The sequence below is a fragment of the Podarcis melisellensis genome, assembly GCF_964234715.1.
Source record: "Podarcis melisellensis genome assembly, chromosome: 3".
NCBI classification, from domain to species: domain Eukaryota; kingdom Metazoa; phylum Chordata; class Lepidosauria; order Squamata; family Lacertidae; genus Podarcis; species Podarcis melisellensis.
The window spans coordinates 1,815,496-1,830,655 of record NC_138530.1 but is presented as its reverse complement, the minus strand read 5'-3'; the positions used below and the strand labels follow the sequence as shown (position 1 = coordinate 1,830,655).

Genomic DNA, 15,160 nt, shown 5'->3' with positions numbered 1-15,160 from the left:
GCTCTTAACTCTGTTCAGGGAAGTTTTTAACGTGTCATATTTTACTGTATTTTTGGTTTTTATGGAAGCCGCTCAGAGTGGCTGGGGAGGCCCAGCCAGATGGGCGGGGTATAAATAATAAATTATTATTGTTATTATTTATTATTATTATTATTATTATTATTATTATTATTATTATTATTATTCCAAGTCCCTTCTGAAGGTCTTCTTCATATTCTTTGATGCTGAAGAGCAGATCTCGGGGAGACTCCGACCTAATAATACTTTTATTCCTTCTCGACAGGAAAGCCAACTTTCCATAGTTAAAACTAAAGTCCATATAATATTTCAGGACAAGTTTCAAAGTTCCTCCGAATCCAAAGGCCCCCACAACTCCAATCATTTCCTGACCCAAATCCAGGACCCGAAGATCAATAAATCCCTGCATGAAAGGGTCTATCCAACTATCCTTCTCCAGTCCAAGCAGGGCTCTGATCCTCAAGATCTGACTTTTTCTATGTTCAATCATAAAAGGCCTCAACATATAGTCTTCAATTTGCCTCTGTAAGGCTGGGGCTCCCACTTGTATTACTTTAGGTTCAACAACAACAACTTTCTCCTTCGTCTTCTCCCCAATTTGTCCTGTCGAAGCAGATTTCTGTGTCAAATCCTGAATTATTTCCTTATTGATGTTCACTTTTTGTCCCAAATTAATCACTTTTTGTCCCAAGTTATCAATTTTAGTAGTCATAACATCCGTCTTCTTGTGGAGCTGTTCCAGCGAATAGCTTATCTTACATAATGCAGTCACTAAGGCTTCTTCTGTCGACATTCTTAAATGGTCCAAGGTCAATCCCTGATTCTCACAGTTTCTTATCTTGCAGCTGGAGATTCCCCAGCTCCACTCCTGTAACAGTTTCAAAAGCTCCCTCTAGAGGGAAACAGTCTCCACTTGTATCAATCCTTTCAAGCACAATTCAAGCAATAAAGTTAGTTTCAATTTTCAGTTACTTTTCCTCCTTTTTAAACGCAGAAGAGGACAATGGAAACAATATATTTCTCTTATTTATCTAGCTGTCAACATACGTTCTATTCACAGTCAATGAACTCTCCCAAGACGTCAAACTTTCTGGCAGCCCGTTTCCAGGTTCAGAGCGGTGGTAATTTGATTTCTCACTCTCTCCTGCAGGCTCACTAGGCCCACTTTCCCCCCTCTTCTCCTGCTTCCAAGGGGGGTTTGATGATTTTAACCGATGGAAATTTAATCCTTTACAAAAGGCTTTCCAAGACTTTAGCTTGTAGCGTCTTTGCTTCAATCTATTTCAATCTATTTACAAAAGAGGAAGGCGGACTTCCTGTTTGAAACCTTCCCGTTTTGGTGCCAAATTAAGATATTTAAAGATCCAATTTTCCGTTCTACTCACGGGTAGTTGTTTAAAGTCCAATTGTCCACAGGAAAAAGTCAGCGCTCTCCGGCAACAGCAATGCGGCTTCACTCTGTGAAAGAAGAATTCAATTTGAAGCACCGCGCCGCCCACCCCACCGGGTTTCCCCGTGAGTAGGGGAGGTGCAAAAGGTGCCAGCTGAATCCCACATCCACAGGCTTCACCCGCCTGTGGTTTTTAGTGGGTCTCCGCCTTCGCCGTGGTGGCCAGACCCGGATTTCCACGGAGCGGATTCCTCCCGATCAGAGGAATTCCGCCATTGATGGAGGCGCTAACCCGGAAGTCCCCCGATAGATGGTAATGTTCATAAGCGTACCAACCAAGCACGTACATAGATCAGCACAGGAAGACCAACCTGGAACCATTTTGATTCCTAAACTGAGTAAATGTTTTCTCTGCAAGGTCAAAGGAAAATGGAAAAGCCTCCCCATTGTCTTTTCCTTCACAAATCCTGTCTTAAGGGCACATTTAAGATATGAATAGGGTGTGAGCCTGTGACCTGGCCAGGAACTAAGTATTTATCATTACAAAAGACTGGCCAGGCTCCCCAGGCAATCCAATCAAGTGACCATTAAACAGGTAACCTGTGAGATAAACAAGTCACTCAGATTTCTGCTGCAGATCGCCTTTTCTGTCATGTAGGTGTGATGTTTCTGGGGGTGGTCTTGATCTACAGGGTGGCAATTTCAAAAGTCCATATAAGACCTTGCGCGCCATTGTTCTGGGTTCCTCCTCCTTTCCTGCGTCTGGTGAGGGAGCCCCCTGTTGCAACAGCTCAATAAAGATCAGGCTTACTAGCTGCTTTGCTTCTCAATATTCTCTGGTTGGCCTCTGTTATTTTCTCCTACCAATAAGGGTACCTACGTGAGGACTCTATATGGCCTCCTGGATACCCCATAAGGGAAAAAAGGGCAGATTTTGTTTACAACACTGGTTTCCCATAATGAGCATCTGGTTTGGCCACAGTGAGAACAGGACGTTAGATAAGATGGACCATTGGCCCAATCCAACAGTCTCCTTCTTTCGTTCTTCTTTTTAGATGAAAAAAAACCCTTCTCTGTTTTGGTACAGGCTCCCACTCCACTGCTGAAAAGCAGGAGGTTATTATTAGTAGTAGTGATGTATGGAAGTGAGAGCTGGACCATCAAGAAGGCTGATCGCCGAAGAATTGATGCTTTTGAATTATGGTGCTGGAGGAGACTCTTGAGAGTCCCATGGACTGCAAGAAGATCCAACCGATTCATTCTTGAGGAAATCAGCCCTGAGTGCTCACTGGAAGGTCAGATCCTGAAGCTGAGGCTCCAAGACTTTGTTTTGTTTTTTTGTTTTTTTTTTATAATGATATTTATTAAGTTTTACAAACAAAACGAAGCTACAGAGTAAAGAAAGAAAAAATAAGGGTAACAAAAAGGTACAAAAATACAAAGAAAAAAATACAAAATACATGAAAAATAAAAAAACAATTAAAAAGAAATCAATCTTTTCATGTCTTATATTTTGTTTACTTGTTTCCTGACCTCCTCACACCTCCCATTTTTGTATTCCAGTTCACATGGTTGATTCAGCAAATCCTTTCCCTCTTTGTTTTTATCTTAATTCTATATCTTAACATATTATAGCTTCGTATTTTCATCTGATTATCAATCCATTTTTCATACTCTTTTTAACCTTGTTGCTAAAGCCAATTCGTTTCAATCCAACATCATTTTAACATTCATTAATTTTACAATATTTCTGCAAATAGTCTTTAAATTTCTTCCAATCTTCTTCCACCAACTCTTCTCCCTGGTCTCGGATTCTGCTAGTCATTTCCGCCAGTTCCATATAGTCCATCACCTTCATCTGCCATTCTTCCAAGGTGGGTAGATGAGGCTCCAAGACTTTGGCCACCTCATGAGAAGAGAAGACTCCCTGGAAAAGACCCTGATGCTGGGAAAGATGGAGGGCACAAGGAGAAGAGGATGACAGAGGACGAGATGGTGGGACAGTGTTCTCGAAGCTACCAGCATGAGTTTGACCAAACTGCGGGAGGCAGTGGAAGACAGGAGTGCCTGGCGTGCTCTGGTCTGTGGGGTCACAAAGAGTTGGACACAACTCAATGACTAAACAACAACAACTATCATCATCATCATCATGCCTGTTACCTGCCAGACCACAGAGCCCCGTCCTTTTAAAGGCTAGTTTAGGCAACTCTGGGGAGGGAGGGAATTTTCTCCCCGTCGGGCAGAAAAAAGGAGCATCTCACTTCAGAGCCAATGCATTTTCCCACCTCAGCAGGAAATCAAGCAAAATGGGATGAAGTTCAAAGCAAAATAACCTTTACGATTTATTTATTTTTAAAGGAAAGTGCCTCAACCCCAAAATGCTGAAAAATAGCCTCATGCAATTCTAGCAAAAGCACATCCCCCCCCCACCCTGGGGAGTAACTGTATGTTCCCTGACAGCTTAAATAGCTTCGGCACAGAGAGATCTGCAGAAAGCATCCAAGGGGAGAGGCAGAGAATGGAGGAGACCTTCCCTGGTTGTGCCGCAACCACGCACATTTCCCTCCCCGCTTTCGTTGGAGGGCTGAAGGGCAGAAGAACCTCCTGGAAGAGACACCAGGGATCACATCTATTGTTAATTTTGTGGGGTGGTGGGGAGGGTCATTCTGGATGATGCCCTGAGATCCCTTCCAATTCCGTGAGTCCTGCACCCAGTAAGGGTCAAAACCTAAGAGAGGAGGCTACTGAACTGGTCAGGTGAGTTTCTTCACAAGACAGTGACCTTAGCTGGCCACTCAAATGTCCTCATCGGCATCCCAAAAGGAAGGAACCAGGTTGCAAGAGCTACAACTAAAGGCTGGGGTCCTCCAGGTCAGGCATAGGCAAAGTCTGTTAGGATATTTCCGTTCCACCTGAAGAAGGGAGCAGGTTGTTGTGTCACAGCCTGCGTATTTCCTGTTCACAGGAAGTTTATGTTTTGTACATTGCTTTCGTTCTCTCTCTGTGCCTGAACACGCAAGCAGGCAGTCATGTTTTTTCTTTGTTCTGATCAACGCTGAATAAAGTTGTAAATAATGCTCTCCTGAGTGTACCTTTCGTTGTACGAACTCTGCTGATAGAGCGTGCACGAGCTCTGGAATGTGGCAAGCTATTTCTTGAGGCTCGTGTCGCTAATTGACTGATACTGTATCTACAGGAGATCGATGGATCATCCGGAATCGACGTGGGGGTCATGATGGCCTTTGTCTCCCTGGCAGTATCCCAACAAAGTCAGCCCTCCAGATGTTTTTGGGACTACAACTCCCATGACCCCTAGCTAGCAGGACCAGTGGTCAGCGATGATGGGAGTTTTAGTTACTTCCGGGTTTCGCCGCTCACACATGAGCAGAAGCACAAAATGACGTCACGCGCATGCGCAGAACCGGCGAATTGCAACCCGTGCATGCGCAGACGCGCCATTGCGGGTTGCGTTCTTTTCATGTTGCAAACCAGCCTCCGGAACGGATCCCGTTTGCAACCAGAGGTACCACTGTACTGGTTTGTGTTTTCATCTGTTTTTAGTTTATCAGTGATTTTAACTGTTTTTGAACATTTTAAATGTTTTTAAAATTGCTTCCCCTTCCTTCCCCCCCCTTTTTTTTTTGAAACTGCTTTAAGGTTTTGTCTTGTCTTTACCATGAAGAAGGGTTTTACAATCAGGATAGTGTGACCTATTGGCTAGTCAAAACAAAAAAATTCCTTCCAGTAGCACCTTAAAGACCAACTAAGTTAGTTCATGGTATGAGCTTTCGTGTGCATGCACACTTCTTCAGATACACTGAAACAGAAGTTTCCAGACCCTTCTATATAGTGAGAAGGTGGGGAGGGGTATTACTCAGAAGGGTGGTGGGAATGGGTATGGCAGACCAACACGGGAATGGCAGACCAACACGGCTACCTATCTGTAACTGGAACTATTGGCTAGTGTCAGACTAGGACCCTGGAGAGAGCAGGGATAACTTATGCATGGCAACTTGTACGGTGTTGGAAGCCACCCAGAGTGGCTGGGGCAACCCAGCCAAGATGGGTGGGGTATAAATAATGAAATTATTATTATTATTATTGTTGTTGTTGTTGTCGGCGTTGTTATGAACAAGCAGGTGAGATGTAAATGCAGCAAATAGACATTCCGACGAAAGAAGAATGGCAGATAAAATAAATGGACTATGCAGAATGGGATAAAATGACAGGAAGGATTCGAAACCTACGGGACCAGAGATTTACAGAAGATTGGAAGAAGTACGTGAACTATCTGAAGAGCAATTGTAACCAACAAATTATGCTAGTCGGACTACAAGAAGTTTTGTAAGGAGAAATATATGAAACGTTACAACATAGACAAAGAATAGAGATACTAGTTATGAGTTTTAAATGTAATAGGGAAAGTAAGAAATGTATACTAAGAGATTAGATTGGAAAATTTTCAGACAGGACTGATGGAAGTCAAAAAATTGTATCAGATGTAAACGTATGTTTAATTACTGTCGAAAATGATATGTTAAAAAATTAATAAAAATGTATATATATGAAAAGTAAATGCAGCAAATGAATAAATAACATGTTACACAAAAAATAAATAACTTGCCTAACTTTTGCGCACTTAAAAAACGATAGTGGTGCTTTCATTCCGGCCAGACCAGGTTTCTTGAGCAGGGCTGGCAGGCGCGTTTACGTTTTACAGAAACAGAACAAAATAGAACCGGTAAGGCTGCCACCACTCCCTCTGTTCCCGGGAACCCAGAGCCACAACCCAGGGAGAAGGCTGTGCCCTGTTATTGCTGGTTATCCCCACTCCACAAGTTGTATCTACAGACTTGCAGACAGAAATTCTACGGTAGAGCGCAACCAAGCGTAAGGCTAGGAATTAGCTTTTCCCCCCGGAAAGGCACACAAACCAAACAGTTTCTTCTTTAAAATTTATTTTAAAAGAACATAAGAAAACATGCTAAAATAGCTGCCACTTCTTTAGTAAGTTACAAGCAAGAAAATAAGAACATTGTGAAATCTAACTGACTTACATACTCACGACTAAGTCACAGATAGAATAGTTAAAGTCCTTTCAATGTTCCGCATTCAGAGGCTTTCGCAATTCTCCATCACAAAAGACGAAAGGACGGCTACTTAGTTGGAACATCAGCAGCCGGGCGATTTGCGGATTTATCCACAATTTGCACGTAGCGTCGGAACCCCCGAAACCAATCATAACTCCTGATTATTTTTAAATTCTCCAATGACCGGCTTGCGGGCTAATCAATCTAACTTCTGGCAGCTGGACCCATTAAGAACTCAGAACCTAAATCAAAGGAGCTTCCTCCCTTTCCGTGGAGCTTATGCAGATGCACATTCCCAGGCAATCAAGGCCAGATAACATCACTGAGGGAATGCACATAACTTCGGACCCAGGTGTCAAAGCTTTCATTAAATCAGGGGTTTCCTTTCCCATAATAAACCTCTCACACCCTGGAAGCCTGTTAGTCTGAGGTTAAAGGGACAAAACTTATTTCCCATGGTCCTTGTGGCTTGTTGGTTACCCACAAGGCCTCACTCTCGTTGCTTGACCAAGGAACAGCTTCTAAACAAACACTAACTTTACTACAAGATCTCTGCAACATCTGGAACCCGGAATCTGTAAGGAGCTTTTTTAAAAAGAAGAAGAAGAAGAAGAAGAAAACCCAGCTGACTTTCAACAGTTTTTAAATCTCCAGCCCAGTGTTGCTAAGTGACTTGCAATTGAGATGGAAATCCTCACCCTACTAGAGAGACAGGCGATGGTTCAGATTCAACTCCTGATGAGAAAAAGAGAAGAAGCTATTTGCCAGAGCACGGGCTGCATCCCAAAAAGCTGTCGCAGAAGCTCTCTCGGCCCATTTGATCAATGCAAAGTTCTGCATTTGGTATTCCGGGGAAATGGCTTTTTGCCTGCGGGGGAAATTCTTCATTTAAGTACAGAGGCGGGGAGGTGGGCTAAAATGGCTACAGAAGGGACCTTGAAATAAGGAGAGTTTGTGTTTTTCAGTTGGGGGGGGTGAGGGGACAGACAAGAGGGGCTCTCTAGGGAGCTGCTGAATAAAATAATTTGGAGGTGAGGAATGTTCCTCCTTCATTTTTTTAAAAAAGGAACAGGTTTTAAGGGAAGTTTTGGAAAACTACACTTGGGGGAGAGAGTTCAGGGGAGATAACGATAATTCAATAAATGCAAAGTTGTTAGACCATAGCAGTCTCAAGGAATGGGGGCAATGAGTTGCTCAGAAAATAATAATAATAATAATAATAATAATAATAATAATAATAATAATAATAATTTATTTATACCCCGCCATCTGGCTGGAACCAGAAAAGACCCTGAGGTTGGGAAAGATGGAGGGCACAAGGAGAAGGGGACAACAGAGGACGAGATGGTGGGACAGTGTCCTCAAAGCTACGAACATGAGTTTGACCAAACTGCAGGAGGCAGTGGAAGAAAGGAGGGCCTGCCGTTCTCTGGTCCAGGGGGTCACGAAGAGGCGGACACGACTAAATGACTAAACAACAACAACAACATTAATAAAAGCCAGGCAGTTATTTAGATGACTCCTGCTCCTTCTTCCTTCTCCAAAGGCTTCAGCCGGCTGACACTCCATACGCAGATTGAGGATTTAAATTTATACCTGCCCTGTAACAAACACACCCTCTAATTTTCAGAGCAGGCACTGTTTGGCCCATTACCGTGCCAGGATTCGGCAGCGAAAAAAGCAGGCTCATTAAGATGCGGCTGTTTCCCTCTCTGAAAACATTGCAAAGCGTCTTCCTTGCTTTTGTACTGAACCTCCCTTCCTAATTAGGCTGCGTCGCAGAAGCCGGCTATTTCCAGTGTCGCCTTCTGACACTCGCAAGCCATGTCAACAAACACAAATAGGCTTTGGGCTTCTTGTTGGTTTTTTTAATAAATAGAATCGTAGAATGGCAGAGTTGGGAGAGACCCAAAATGTTCATCTAGTCTAACCTCCTGCATTGCAGGAATCTCAGCTAAAGAATCTCCAATGGATAGTCAGTCAACCTCTGTTTAACAACCTTCTGTGACGGAACCTAGGACTTGCTGAGCAGAAGGTCAGCGGTTCGAATCCCCATGATGGGGTGAGTGCCTATTGCTCAGTCCCTGCTCCTGCCAACCTAGCAGTTCAAAAGCACATCAAAGTGCAAGTAGATAAATAGGGACCACTCCGGTGGGAAGGTAAACGGCGTTTCCGTGCACTGCTCTGGTTCGCCAGAAGCGGCTCAGTCCTGCTGGACACATGACCCGGAAGCTCCCTTGGCCAGTAAAGCGAGATGAGCGCCGCAACCCCAGAGTCGGTCACAACTGGACCTAATGGTCAGGGGTCCCTTTACCTTTACCTATGACGGAGAGTCTGAGGACGTCTGTTCTGCTGTCAAACAGCTCTTGCCCTCAGAATGTTCTTCCTGATGTTTAGTTGGAATAATAATAATAATAATTTATTATTTATATCCCGCCCATCTGGGATATATTCCATCCACTTTTGTGCTTGGTTCCAGCTCACAGATTTGCACAGGCATATGTTTGGTGCTGGAAGAGACTCTTGAGAGTCCCATGGACTGCAAGAAGATCAAACCGATCCTTTCTAAAGGATATCAGCCCTGAGTGCTCACTGGAAGGACAGATCCTGAAGCTGAGGTTCCAATACTTTGGCCACCTCGTGAGAAGACTCCCTGGAAAAGACCCTGATGTTGGGAAAGATGGAGGGCACAAGGAGAAGGGGACGACAGAGGAGGAGATGGTGGGACAGTGTCCTTGAAGCTACCAGCATGAGTTTGACCAAACTGCGGGAGGCAGTGGAAGACAGGAGTGCCTGGCGTGCTCTGGTCCAGGGGGTCACGAAGAGTCGGACACGACTAAACGACTAAACAACAACAAGTAAATAGTATACAATTTAGTTTATTCAGCTGTCAGTTATCCAATGCTTTCTCCTACTGCACAGAAATGTGGACCCATCTGAGGTCATTGTATAATAATAATAATAATAATAATAATAATAATAATAATAATAATAATTTTATTATTTGTACCCCGCCCATCTGGCTGGGTCTCCCCAGCCACCCTGGGTGGCTTCCAGCAAAGATTAAAAATACATTAAAAAGAGATGTCATATCATTGTAGAGACATTGTAGAGATGTCATATCATAGAAAGGGACCCTGAGGGCTATGTTGTTGTTGTTTAGTCGTTTAGTCGTGTCCGCCTCTTCATGACCCCCTGGACCAGAGCACGCCAGGCCCTCCTGCCTTCCACTGCCTCCCGCAGTTGGGTCAGACTCATGTTCGTAGCTTTGAGAACAGTGTCCCACCATCTCGTCCTCTGTCATCCCCTTCTCCTTCTGCCCTCCATCTCTCCCAACATCAGGGCTTTTCCAGGGAGTCTTCTCTTCTCCTGAGGTGGCCAAAGTATTGGAGCCTCAGCTTCAGGATCTGTCCTTCCAGTGAGCACTCAGGGCTGATTTCCTTCAGAATGGAGAGGTTGGATCTTCTTGCAGTCCATGGGACTCTCAAGAGTCTCCTCCAGCACCATAAGCTTGAGGGCTAACCTCTTCTTTATAACATCCAAGGAAGAAGAGTCCACCACTGAGGCCTGATCCTGCAAGCTCTTCTCAAGTTCTTATGTCACAGGATGCTGGGCTAGAGATCTGCCATGGACCTGATCCAGCAGGCACTCATGTCCTTCTCTCTCCCTCTGTGCTGCCAGAAACCTCCAGAAGCCACAAGGCAAAGGCAGTGGTAAGCGGCACAGTTAAATTTGCCAGCTCCTCAAGAGCTCCCTGGGATTATCTGCGCATCTGAGCGAACGCAGCAGCACTCTCCTGATAGTGCAGCGCAGGGATCCCGACAAGGCTGTCGGTTGCCAAATGGCACCATGTCGAACATCGCTTGCCGGATCTCTCACGGAGCTCTTTGCAAGGCAGCCCTCGAGAAGAGGGAATTAATCATCCCGGCCATGTTCAGCATCCCTGCGTGCCATCATTTCTCTCCCTGACAGCCACGTCTCTTAGCGGTGGCCAAAAACATCCCAGTGATCCTTATTTAGAAATTCAGCAGCGAGCACTGGGTTGGAAAGCAGCGAGGCTTCTGAACTGTGCAACAAAAGCAAACTCTCTTTTGTGTCGGTTGCTTTGCAAATACAAGGTGACATTCCTCTCTCTCTCTCTCTGCAAAAGCAGAACAATTGCAGCCCTCTCTCTCCCCTCTGCCCTGCCTCCAAATTAAGGCGCTATTTCTGCCAGCAATGTTTTCGGGTGCTACAGATGCTTAGCGAATGTCTCACACCCCCATGATGACCTCAGATGGACCCACACTTCTGTGCTATCAGAGGCAGCATCAAATATCTCTAGGCAGCATCAACAATACGGCAGTCACACACTATTCTGCCTTGGTCAAACCCCACCTGGAGTCCTGTGTCCACCACAATTTAAGAAGGATATTGGCAAGGTGTGCAGAGGAGGGCAGCTAGGGTGACCAGGGGTCTAGAAACCAAGCCTGGTGAGGAACAGTTGAAGGAGCTGGGGATGTTTAGCCTGGGATAGAGGAGACTGAGAGAAGATAATGAGAGCCATCTTCAAATATCTGCCCCGTGGAAGAGGGGACAAGCTTGTTTTCTCCTGCTCTGAAGAGTAGGATCCAAAACAGTGGCTTCAAGCTACAATAAAAGTAAAGGGATCCCTGACCATTAGGTCCAGTCGTGGCCGATTCTGGGGTTGCGGCGCTCATCTCGCTTTATTGGCCAAGGGAGCCGGCGTACAGCTTCCAGGTCATGTGACCAGCATGACTAAGCCACTTCTGGCGAACCAGAGCAGCGCACAGAAACGCCGTTTACCTTCCTGCCAGAGCGGTACCTATTTATCTACTTGCACTGGTGTGCTTTCGAACTGCTAGGTTGGCAGGAGCAGGGACCGAGCAACCGGAGCTCACCCCGTCGTGGGGATTCGAACCGCCGACCTTCTGCTCGGCAAGTCCTAGGCTCTGTGGTTTAGACCACAGCGCCACCCGCGTCCCTAAGTTACAATAAAAGTGATCCCAAATAACACCAGGAAGAAATTTCTGATGGCAAGAGCTGTTCAACAGTGGAACGAACTCCCTTTGGACTCTGGTGGTGGACTCTCCTTCCTTGGAAGTATTTGAGACAGGGGTCAGCAAACTTTTTCAGCAGGGGGCCGGTCCACCGTCCTGCAGACCATGTGGTGGGCTGGATTATATTTTGAAGGGGAAAAAGAACCAATTCCTATGCCCCACAAATAACCCAGAGATGCATTTTAAATAAAAGCACACAGTCTACTCATGTAAAAACATGCTGATTCCCAGACCGTCCACAGGCCGGATTTAGAAGGCGATTGGACCGGATCCGGCCCACAGGCCTTAGGTTGCCTACCCCTGATTGCAGGCCCATCTCTCATGGCTGCTTTAGCTGCGATTCCTGCAGTGCAGAGGGTTGGACTAGATGACCCTTGGGGTCCCTTCCCAGTGGCCACCCAGATGCCTCAATGGGAAACTGGCAAGCAGGACTCAAACACAAGAGCAACTCTCACCTCCTGAAGTTTCCAGCAATTTTCAGAAGCATCACTGCATCTATGAATCTGTCTAATCCTCTTTTGTTCTAACATTCTTGGTTCTTAAGTGCCATCAAGACATAGCAATGGTGTTTCTGGAGTTCTGTGTGTCTGTTTGTGTGTGCATGGGGCGGCGGCTTTAAATTGTCCCTTTGCACCAACGATCCTAAATATCCTAAATATCACCACAGCCCTGTGATATTTTCAGAGGAGTGGGGTCGCATTTCCCAGTTGCGAGGAGTCCGCTTCAACAAATGCCGATCGCCTCCTCCTGCGTCCTCCTATGCAAATAGCGTTAATTAAATGTGCAAAAAAATGTAAACATGCTCGCTGTAATCCAAATTGACAGTGTGGCTAAATGTATTTATTTCCCGGGTTTTAATTAAACCCCGCAGTGCCTGAATCTTTAAACATGACTTGCATGGGCTCTGGTGAAACAGGCCTGAGTTGTGGATCAGGAGGCACAATTAGCACTCGCTGCCTTTGTGGCCGTCTCAGCTATTGTCTTGCAGGGGGGAGTCTTGCCTTAAATGCAAAGATGTTATTTTGCCGACAAAGGTCCGTATAGTCAAAGGTATGGTTTTCCCAGTAGTGATGTATGAAAGTGAGAGCTGGACCATAAAGAAGGCTGATCACCGAAGAATGGATGCTTTTGAATTCTGGTGCTGGAGGAGACTCTTGAGAGTCCCATGGACTGCAAGAAGATCAAACCTCTCCATTCTGAAGGAAATCAGCCCTGAGTGCTCACTGGAAGGACAGATCCTGAAGCTGAGGCTCCAAGACTTTGGCCACCTCATGAGAAGAGAAGACTCCCTGGAAAAGACCCTGATGTTGGGAAAGATGGAGGGCACAAGGAGAAGGGGACGACAGAGGATGAGATGATTGGACTGTGTTCTCAAAGCTACCAGCATGAGTTTGACCAAACTGCGGGAGGCAGTGGAAGACAGGAGGGCCAGGCATGCTCTGGTCCAGGGGGTCACAAAGAGGCGGACACAACTAAACGACTAAACAACAACAACATTATTTTTGGGGGGGAGAGTGTTGCATCCTAGCAGAGGTTCACCTGCATTTCCTGAGGCTGCAGAAAAGTTTCTGGAGACTTTGCTTTCCTTCCTGGCTTGTCATGTTGAACCAAATCCCTTGCCTAGGATGTCATAGAATCATAGAATCATAGAGTTGGAAGAGACCCTAAGGGCCATCGAGTCCAACCCCCTGCCAAGCAGGAAACCCCATCAGAGCACTCCTGACATATGGTTGTCAAGCCTCTGCTTAAAGACCTCCAAAGGAGACTCTGTGATGGTTCAGAATTTATCTGGTTAAATTCCCCTGGTGTGTGTCACCTGCTAACGTCAGCTTACAGAAGCTGGGCGGAGACAGAAGCTTTCAGAAGCTAAGAAGGAGGAGTTTTTCCCTGTACTTTCACTTCTTCCCTCTGTGTATCTGTGAGGGAGACATGGCTGAAAGAAGCCCTGGACTTTGTTTGCTGTAATGTTTTAATAAAGAGCTGTAAATAGACGGAGCTGTCTATGTGTGCTTACAAGAAGCAAGACTGCTTTACACGCTGTGTTCAACTCTGCTAAGCCGTGACCTGAAGGGAGCAACAGTGGCGCAGCTGTGAAGAAGTGTGCCGGACCCGTTATAAACCGCTGTAGGTGATTGATGCGGATCGTAAAGCTGTCTGAGCTACGGCTCCTTCGGTCTAGCCCAGAGATCGATTTCCCCAGAGGTTATGGGGTCAGCCAACGCTCGTAAAGCAGTCGGTGTGAGCTCCAGGAATGTCTTTGAAGTCAGCGTGGGTGCTGGAGAGCAAGAATGATTGATTGCCTGCTTTCGGAGAGGCAATGGTGGCTGCAGAGGCTGAGCTAAAAAGCAGCTAAAAAGCTGAGAAATAGCTGGAAGCTGAGACGCAGCTAGAAATCGTTTTTCCACGGAAGCAAGAGCCAAGAGAGACGGCTGCTTCGGACGCCCAGCTGGTACTGAGTTCTGAGTAAGTACAGCTTGAGGGGCCCCACGGGAAAACGGGAGGAAAATGGCTGCTGCTCAGGCACAGGGCGGCCATGAGAGCTTCAATATTCCCTTCGAAAGGCTCAATGGCTCCAATTGGGAAGACTGGAATAAGCGCATGTACTATTGGCTGGAGGGAAAGCAACTGTGGGAATGCACGCAGGCTGATCCAGTCGTGGCCGGGCCTAATGCAACAGCCGCAGACGTGGAGAGAGCCACTGCAGCGGCAAAGAAAGACAAGAAGGCCATGTCCCATGTAGTGATGGCGCTTGAGGCGTCGCAGCTCCCTCATATAGACGGCTTACGTACCTGTCATCAGATATGGTCTGCTCTGACTAGAATACATCAGAGGACCACAGCTGGGGCTAAGATTCATGTGATACGTTCTCTGTTTGAGAAGAAGCTGTCGCCAGGGGAGCCGATAAGGGATCACATTGCCCAGGTGCTGACTATTTTCAGTAAGCTGCGTCAGCTCAATGTGCCCTTCCCTGATGAACTTAAGGCTTATACACTTTTAAGTTCTTTGGACAGGAGTTATGAGAACTTGGTTCTAACGATGGAAACGATGCCTCCGCAGGATCTTACGATTGATTATATTAGCGGACGCTTGATTGACGAAGAATCAAAGCGGCAGAGGGCGGTGAAAGAGGGCAGGGCTGGCACAGGGAGCTCTGGGTGTAAGGGCGGAGCCAGGCCAGCTGAATGCACTGTCCAGGCTTTTTCCGTTCGTCGTTGTTACATTTGTAATTCAACAGAGCATTTACGTCGTAATTGCCCCCACCGGAGCAGAGAGCCAAGGCAGGATGTTTGCAAAGATTTTTCCCATGGGAATCAGGGAGGTTTCCATGGCAACAGGCCTGGGAAGACAGGCAGGCGTGGAGCTGAGCCAGGTGGTCGTGGTAAACAACAGGAAGAGTCTTATCAAGTTTCTGCGAATATGGCAGTGTTTGAAGACGGCGGAGTGGAAAATTTCCAGCTCAGCCTTGTAATTGACTCTGCTGCTAACCGCAACATGGTTCCAGAGACCCCTGCAGGCGGGATGTGGAATTGCACAGCAGTTCCGAAAGGACAAACTATCAAGTTCGCAAATGGACAGAGATCAAAGATTGATAAATTTGCTAA

At 46.1% G+C, this 15,160-nt stretch overlaps 1 protein-coding gene across 1 annotated transcript in view; it reads right to left on the bottom strand.

Moving 5' to 3' along the window:
* Positions 1–15,160, bottom strand: part of CIB4 (calcium and integrin binding family member 4) — a 37,381-nt gene that overhangs the window by 8,769 nt on the left and 13,452 nt on the right. The gene's annotated exons all lie outside the window — the stretch shown is intronic.